A 9,114-nucleotide genomic window follows, 5' to 3' on the forward strand; every position below is an offset into this window, starting at 1 on the left:
ATGTATCTCAGCTCTTCAAGCTTCTGTGTACTGACTATATTACCCCCCACCCCACCGTAACATAGTAGAAACAGTGCTGGGCTTGGACTTGAATGCCCTGGGAATAAGAACTGGGATAATAATACTTATATTATTATTATGTAGGGATTTGGTAAAATTAAATGAGATGATATATACTTAACACATGAGAGGAGCTTGGTAAATAATAGTTGAATCTGAATCCTAGAATGTAAACTCTATAGGAATTCTCCATATATATATATATATTTCCCCCAATGCCTAGTCTCTCTGAGGATAGAGACATTTAATAAATACCAGCTGGCATACCCTGATTTTTATCTTATTTATTTATTTATTTATGGCCAAGCCGAGCGGCCAGTGGGATTCTAGTTCCCCAAGCAGGGATCGAACCCAGGCCCTTGGCAGTGAAATCGTGGCGTCCTAACCACTGGACCACCAGGGAATTCCCATACCTTAATTTTTAGGATACCTTTTTGGATCAGTCATCCTTTGCAACTGGGTGATTTGGGGCATCAACAAATTACAATGACAATGAGTTAACACCATTTGATAATTAAGCATCTGTATCCAATGGTCCCCATAGTTTGGGAAGGGGAAGAGGTGGCATATTCAGGACCAAGGCAAGCAAAACTGCAGTAAGCACATTGTGATGCACTTACTTGTCATGACAAAGGACCTTTTTCTCCAACTACTTCCTCCTCCTCTTCTGATCCATTCTTACTTTCAGCTGACACTCAGCTAATTAATTCCTACGGAGGTGTTAAGAGATAAGGCATGAGTGATAAGGCATTAGTTGATAAAGGCTTGAGAACCCAGCCTGACTTGTTTTGCTAGACCTCCTATCACACCTGCAAAGTGGCTTCTAAAACATGAAAATCTTTTGCAGTCTCAAAGGAAACATTTTACTCGGGGTCATAGCGGAGGGAGGGGCAGTGAGACATGTTGATCCCTAAGGCCTGCCATGTGTGGCAGCTCAGAGGCAGAGGGAGGTTTTCTCAGCCAGGAATGGTAGGTGAGACCGTGCCCCCTAACCTGTCCCTTCTGGCCCTTCCGGGCATCCCTTACTTGCTGCCAGGAGGCCAAATCACACTGACTCAGTTTACTGGGCTTCTCTCTGCCTCGCAATCACCTCAATTCTCAGCAGCTTCTGGAAGGGTTACTTTCAGAAATCTGACCATTCCAGACAAGCCCCGCCCACTGCTCTTACTCCTGGAGTCCCAGCCGGGGACACTTTTTCTGAAAGGCTGCCTGGTCTCGCACATGGTTCTCATTCACTTAGCAGGGTCCCTGCATGACCCTGGGGTGAGATGCCCTCGGCACCTTATTCGTATCACACTAATGCAAAGTTGCTGGATGGGTAGATACCCACACGCACCTCATTTTTCGATTACATTGGGTCATTTAAACATTGCTTTCTTTGGTCCTCACTAGAACCATATGAGAATTTGGAATCTTTGATTCTTAATCCAGAGCTTTCCTTCCACACCGTGCTGTCCTGAGCACTCAAGCCCAGGCATTCATGCACGATAGATACATTCAGCTAAAGAAGTAAAAAAAACCAAACAAACAAAAAAGCTAACTTTTTAAAAAAAGGTTATCTGTGTCTTAAAATATCTTTCAAGGAGACAAAACACGGGATTTTCACTCAAGGTATTCAATAAACCAATAGCAGTAGCTTGGTAAATAATGGTAACTCGGCCAGTCTAAGTGTTTCCTCCTTCTCTGTGTCAGTAACTGGTGATACCTAGCCACGTGGACGTTGTTGTTGGGTGAGTGGAAGAACCTACCTACAAGGTGAATAACCTCTTTACAAGGCTGTCTCAGAAAAGCTTTTCTGAATTGTTGGGCAAGTTCTGTTAGTAGATATGCATCCAGCCTCACCAAACCTGCTTTGATTCAGGTACTGATGCCTTCTATCCATGGGCCCAACTCTACTCCATCCCGAAGCCAATGCAGACCAAGTCAGGCAGGAGAGAAGCTGCCTCATCTATAGATCTTTCTGTCCTACCCCTTTATCAGAAGTGAAGCTCTGGGCAACCATATACCCTCAAAGCTGCGGTCTCCCTTTCTCCTTTATCCTTGCCTACGATGACTATTTTCCTTGCTTTCCACATAGGTATTCTAGTTCTCCTTCTCGGGTGGCACTTGTTGTGAAGCCCTGTCCCTTAGTAGGACCCCAGTCACAGTCTCTCTTGCTAGAACCTTTTGGGGAGCTGGACCCTCCTCTCACCATCCCCAGCTGCTTGCTGGGGTCCTGATCCAACCAATCAGTTCACCTGGAGTCACTGCTGCCTTCCTGATGTCAGCCATCTTTCCCCACTGTCTCCACAGTCTGCCCCAGTCTATGTCTGGAATGATGTCTGATTCAGCCTTCAGTTTTCCATGTAGCCCTGGTCCCTAATTTAGACTGTGGACTCTTCTTGTAGGCCAGGGTACTGCTGAGTTGGTTTCTGTTGTCTGTCTTACCCATGTCCCTTTAAATCAAACTGATGACGAGTCGCAACCTGCAGTTTCTTGAGAGTATGAACCAAATGGTAGGGCACATTTGAAGGGAGTTGCTCAAATTCCATTTCCATTCCCACCCCACATTCTTGGCTTTTTATTCCGACATTAATTCCCACCTTGGGCACTGCCCAGATCTGGCAGTCTTCCTAACTTTTTCCATCCTACTTGGACCAGCTCTCCTCCCCAGTTTCTAGCCAGCTCACGCTTCTGCCTGGTATTTCCATGGTCTACGAGGAGAGGTCCATGTTCTACCTCCTAGTCCCTCAGAAATCCTCATTCTTTCTCCTGGCCAGCCCTTTCCCGTCTCAGTCCTGTCTTCCCTCTCTCCACTCGGACTACAGTTGAGACTTAACTTTATGCATTAAAGAGCTAGGAGGGGGAAGAGGACACCTTTGGTCTTGGCCTCATCTTTTCCCAGTTTCCTCCCCCTTCCTCACAGCCGAGGCCATTGTTGACTATTTTAAAAACTGTAGTACGCAACCATTTATTCTGTTGTGTGTGTACTTTTAAAAATCAGTTTTAAAGTCAATTATTTACTTGTCATGCTTTAAATTTTGGGTTTTGGATGAGAAAAACGTAATCACTGTATGTGTATGTGCTCACTTAGTATACCCCATAGACTCCCCCAATTTCCCCCAATTTCCCAGCCTCCCTTGCAGGTAGGTAAGGGCTATGCGCAAGCTCTGACAGGTCAACTAGAAGTGGAAATGTTTTCTCTACCTCTCCTTTCCCCTGCATTGACCTTGAGACCTGCAAGCTGAGATGGATCCCTGAGCCACACGTGATGGACAGATGTCCCCACTGACCCACACATGCATAAGATATCCACCTCTGGTGCGTTAAGGCACTGAGATTTTAGGGTTTTGTTTGTCATCACAGCATAACCTGACATTGCTCTGACTCAGGCAAGTGTGGAGGTTTATTCCTGCCACCACCTAAGAATTGCCTTTATTTTTCGGCCGAGCAGCATGTGGGATCATAGTTCCCCAACCAGGGATCGAACCCGTGTCCCCTGCATTGGAAGCGTCGAGTCTTGACCACTGGACCACCAGGGAAGTCCCAAGAATTGCTTTTTAAACAACTTAAAATGTATATAAATCATATGTGTTGATCACGGAAAATTAGAAAATACAAATAAACAGAATAAAAGAAAATAAAAATCATCTATAATCCTACTAGCCAGAGATAAAAACTGGTAACATTTTGGTGTCCGTAGCTCCTGTTTGTTCTAAGTCTATATAAATATGTATTTATTTATTATACTGGAATCTTTTTTTGTTTTTTGACAATGGGATGGATCTCATTTATTTAAAACACTATTTCTCACCTTTCTCAAATGGAAGACTGTGAAAAATAAAAGCAGTGCTTTACTGAGCTGTCGTTGACCTGGGAGCAGTGCCGTGCGCGTCCACACTCCCGACCGCTGTGCCCTCAGCTCCTCCTGGCAGTGTCCAGTCCCACCTCACTTTACAGAACAGTCCTGAAGCTGAATCCCATAAAGCTATTGTACACGACATTTACATTAGAAAAAGAGAGCTGGGTGTGGGGAAACCAGGTGTGCTGTTCCCTTTAAGTAAAGTTTGCTCCACAGTTGGGCCATCTTCGCTTCCTCAAGGCAAAACAGCAGATGAACCCAAAGGGGCACAAGACGATGGCCAGGAAGATGCCCAGGAAGGTGAAGGAGTCCTCCAGAGCCCCGACCCCGCAGACAGGGCAGCCTCCAACGACAACGATGGAACTGGCACGGTGCCGGCTGACATTTCGACTGTGGATGTTGCAGACCCTGGGGTGGTGATGGGGTAACCCTGTGACGAGGCAGGGGGAGGGCGGCCGCGGGGAGGGCGCCGTAGCGGTGCGGGCCGCACGCTTAGTCGCCCTGGCCGGCCTCCAGGTGGTAGGCGGGCGGCCGCTCGGGCAGCAGGGGCTTGTGGTCCAGGGCGGGCGGCTCCCGCTCGCGCTCGGGCTCGGCTCCGGCTCGGACTCGCGGGGACGCCAAGACGCCCGGCGGCGGGTCTGGGCCCCCTGGAGGCGGGCGCCGCGGGCTTCCCCCGCCGCGCCTCCCCACGCCTGGAATCTACTTTTTCACTTGACAAAATATCCTGCAGATTTCCCCAAAGCAATACATGTGATTCTAGAACACACTCTTTAATCATTGGGGAGCTTTGCATTATGGCTGTATCATAATTTTACATACTGCTGGAGTCTTATCTTCCTCTGCCTAAACTGCTTTCAGTAACATTGCTGCTCCTTTTCCACGTATTTTATCCCTTACTTCCCTTCCCACTCCCAGAATGACTCTTAATCATCTACATTTATAGAATGCAAATGAGACCTTCCAAAAACTAAAGTGGCCGTGAAATTCACAAGGTGATATTTTCCGATGGGGAAGGAAGAAGCAAAGTTTTTGCAACGTATTTATCCTTTTGATTATTATTTTTGTCATTATTATTCTTATTTGCTTGGGAAACCTTAGTTTTTATTCTCTGAGTAGTAACAAATGACTTGGAGGGGACAAAGGAGATGTCAGGATGGGTAGCAAGACGAAGCCATTTAAGTTAGGGTTAGGTGTGGCTGCAAGAAAAAAAGCCACAACAAACTCAAAACTAACAGTAGCTTAAATGAGCAGAAGTTTATGTCACTCTTACATAAAAGTCTGGGGACTTCCCTGGCAGTGGGAAGACTTCACGCTTCCACTGCGGGGGAGCATGAGTTTGATCCCTGGTCAGGGAACTAAGATCCCGCGTGCCGCGTGGTGTAGCCAAAAGGAAAAAATTTAAAATAAAAAAGGAAAAGTCAGGAGGTAGGCACTCCGATACAGTACTCCATGGAGTATCAAAACCCAGACTTCTACTTGCTCTCCTAAACATTTTCTTCTACTCCCGAATTCACCTCACAAGGTTCACATGGTTGCTTTAACTCTAGCCATTACATCGACATTCCATCCAGAGGGGAGGATATGAAAACATGGAGAAGAAAATGTCATTCTTTTAAAATGCACTGTTTTTGGAAATTGAACATGTCATGTCTGCTTAGTCACTTGGCCACCTATGGATGTGTGAGAAGCTGGGAAATATAGTCTTTATCCTCAGTGTTCATGGGCCCAGATAAAAATCAAGAATGCTATTGCTGGGACTTCCCTGGCGGTCCATTGCTTAGGATTCTGTGCTCTCACTGCCGAGGGCCCGGGTTCAATCCCTGGTCGGGGAGCTAAGATCCCACAAGCCTCACAGCATGTCCAAAAAAAAAAAAAAGGATGTTATTGCTATAGAAGAAGGAGAGAATGGATATTGGGGCACAATCAGATATCTCTGCCATGAGAACCACCAGATGATTAATAAATGTCAAAATTTTTCTAAAGTAAATTATTTAATTATACGTAGTTTAATTGAAAGTAACTATAAAACTAGTCCTTCGTGGAGGAGGATCAAACTCAAGGAAAATATCAATTACATTAACAGTCAAATGTAATCAAACTCTCGCCATGAACAGATGGGCTAAGTAAATACACATTCAGTACTTTAATCCCTGCTGGATTTCTGAAATCAGCCAGCTCCCTCTGAAGGAACATGTGTTAAAGGAAAGAAAAACGGATATCCCTTGAGCATCTTCATCAGCACCTGGTTTCATCAGAATGGGGCTCTATAATCCATCAGGAGCTGAGAGCTGCAGATTCCATGGCACACCCAGATCCAATTCCCAAATCTCTTGGGTAAAGGAAGTGAGAAGAGTAGGCTATATGGAGAGAGGAAGAAAGCTAGTCGCCTTGACAACCCAGTGACTTTGCTCCTGCTGCTTCAACTGTCTAGAATCTCTTGTCCCTTCTCTACAGGAAGAAATGCTGCTTTTCTTTCTCAGCGTTTAAGGTACCATTCAAATATTTATTTGCTTCCCATGATACTTGTTCCCTGACTCTTTAATTTTGGGACCCATTCAATCATCCATTCGGCAAATACTGAGAAGTCTATCACATGCCAGGAGCGGTACTTGGCACCGGGTGGGGGGACTCACTAGTCAGTTAGACGAGCCTGTGCCTTCAAGCCACATATAGCACCAATTAGGATGGCTAGCCTAGCGCTCCCCCAGTGTGCTAAGCTAACTGTCTAAACAAAGGATGGAGAGCTTCTGCAGAGCAGAAACCTGGTGTTTTAATTGACAAATACTTAGAGAGAACTATGTGCCAGCCACTGTTCTGTTCTGTGTGCATTAAGTATATTGATTCTTTCAAGTCATATAGCAATCCCATGAGTTATAGTCTCATTATTACCTTATTTCGCAGATAATGAAACTGAAGCATAGAGAGGTTAAGTGTGCCCAAGGTCACACAGCTAGTAAGCAGTGAAGCTAAGGTAAACGCACATTCAGTGCTTTACTGTGAGTCTGGCTCTAGTGTACATGCTTCACTAATATGCCATGTTTTATAATGATTCATGCTACCTGAATTCCTAGTATTTACTAGGATGCCTGGAACATAGTAGATATTCAGTAAACATATGTTGAATAGAAATGAGCCAGCTAGGGCTTCCCTGGTGGCGCAGTGGTTGAGAGTCCGCCTGCCGATGCAGGGGACGCAGGTTCGTGCCCCCGTCCGGGAAGATCCCACATGCCACGGAGTGGCTGGGCCCGTGAGCCATGGCCGCTGAGCCTGCGCGTCTAGAGCCTGTGCTCCGCAACGGGAGAGGCCACAACAGTGAGAGGCCCGCGTACCGCAAAAAAAAAAAAAAAAAAAAAAAAAAAAGGAATGAGCCAGCTGCTTGACATTGGGCAAGTTATCCTCTCTGAAACACAACTTCTACAAAGAAGAAATTGGACTGGGAGGTCTCTAAGGTTCCTTGAAACTCTCAATTTGTTCCCTGTTCACATACTAGGTAACTTAGGTGTGGCAGAGCTCTTGAGGGATCATCAGACAGAGTCCTAGGGTTCAGTCTGATTTCATCTACAGCAGGCAGGTGGGAATTCCTTCAGTTGACTGCGTTTTTCAGGATGTCCCACCTTTTTGAGTCTGAGGAGTAGACGATTTATAGGTTCTGTGAATGGCATACTGTAGCAGGATAAATAGGATATCTAAAAAGTTCCTTCATTGGGTGCAAAAGTAAACACTTTCCTCTTGCACGGACAGTAGTTTTGTAACAGAGAATGTTTTGGTCACACTTCACTTCGATTTCAAGCGGCCTTGGATTATATTCTGAACTCTATGGATTCGTGATAGAGGGAACACTGTAACGCTTCTCAGACCTCTAATCTTTGTAAATGTGGCTACAAACAACGCATTATCCCCGATAATAGACTGCTCTGACTTACCTTTTCAGATTACACATTGTGCCCCAAAGACCTAAGGGTACACTGCCAGACCTTTGGCCAAAGACCAGCAAAATCCCCATCCTCTGTCCAAATGCCAGCTTCAGTCACTGTACTTTGGCTGGTCTTCTCCCCCCTGCAGCGTCAGCTGGCCTGCACATTTCCCTTCCCCACTCAGCTCCTGCTGCCTGGTAATCACTGAATTGGCAGGACTGCCGACTCTGGTGAGTAATGGTCAGACAGGGGCAGTGCACTGGGCTAAGACTGACTGTATGGGAGAACATTGGTGGTCATGAGCTTCCCTAAGCCTCCATCAACAGTCATATTATTTTCTCTGTGGAGTAGGACCGTGTGCCCTTGCACTTGAGGACCTAATGTACCCCGACTGGTTTCGACTATTTGCTTGACTCTGAAAGCCTCTGACGTAACACTTTATTGTTTTGCTGAGGCAGGAATTGAACGCACACCCTGTGAGATTGGTATGAAGTTCAGAGTGAGTCTCTTTGCCAGTTAGTGTTAGTCAAACACCTAACAGCTGGGCATGACTCCTTTTAGGCATCTAAGATTTGATCTCCATTAATTTTCCTGACAACCCAGTGAGATTCTTCTTACTATTACCCCAGTTTTACGCATGAGAGAATTATATGTTCTAGTGCTAATCATACATTTAAAAATTCTTGGAGGTCTAAGAGTGTCTCCTTCCCCCAGAGGGAGGAGAGGTAAGGGCAAACGTTTTGTGGGTTAAGGGGCGAGTTCCTAGCACACACCATTGTATGGAGGCTCTGCTCTTCATTGATGGATGAATTTCTTCCCTTCATCCCCAGTCTCTATTTTTATTCCTTTCCTCCATGAGTTCTTGTAAATAATGTAGTGTTTTGTATGTATGTGGTTTTAATTGACTTATGTGTCTAATTGTGCTACTCCACGTTTCCACTCTAGGGGGCACGGGTTCAATTCCTGGTCAGGGAACTAAGATGCTGCGTGCTACACCACAGCCAAATGAAAAAACATTTTTTTTTTAAATTCAAAACTATGTTTTTAATATCCAACCATGTCACTAACTGTATATCTAGTTCAGTGCTTCAATCTGCAACATGTTATTCCATAGGATACATTCTTAGCATTTTATGTATCCAGCCCCCTAGTTATGGACACTAGGGGAATTTTATATATATAAATCATATATATATCTCATATCTATATATGTAGAAGTGATGTGTCACAGCACATATGTAAACCGCACTTTACTAAGTACCGCCAGATGGCTTTCCAAGTGACTGACCTGTTTATACT

At 45.3% G+C, this 9,114-nt stretch overlaps 1 pseudogene across 1 annotated transcript in view; it reads right to left on the reverse strand.

Annotated features, from left to right (window-relative positions):
* Positions 1 to 4,000: 4,000 nt before the first annotated feature.
* The window catches only part of LOC309825625 (membrane protein BRI3-like), an 8,119-nt pseudogene continuing 3,005 nt past the window's right edge, over positions 4,001 to 9,114 (reverse strand). The window contains exon 2 of the transcript in view: positions 4,001 to 4,593. The product of the transcript in view is annotated as a membrane protein BRI3-like (transcript). The remainder of the gene's footprint in view (positions 4,594 to 9,114) is intronic.

This window comes from Grampus griseus, assembly GCF_964374135.1.
Source record: "Grampus griseus genome assembly, chromosome: 8".
Lineage (NCBI taxonomy): Eukaryota > Metazoa > Chordata > Mammalia > Artiodactyla > Delphinidae > Grampus > Grampus griseus.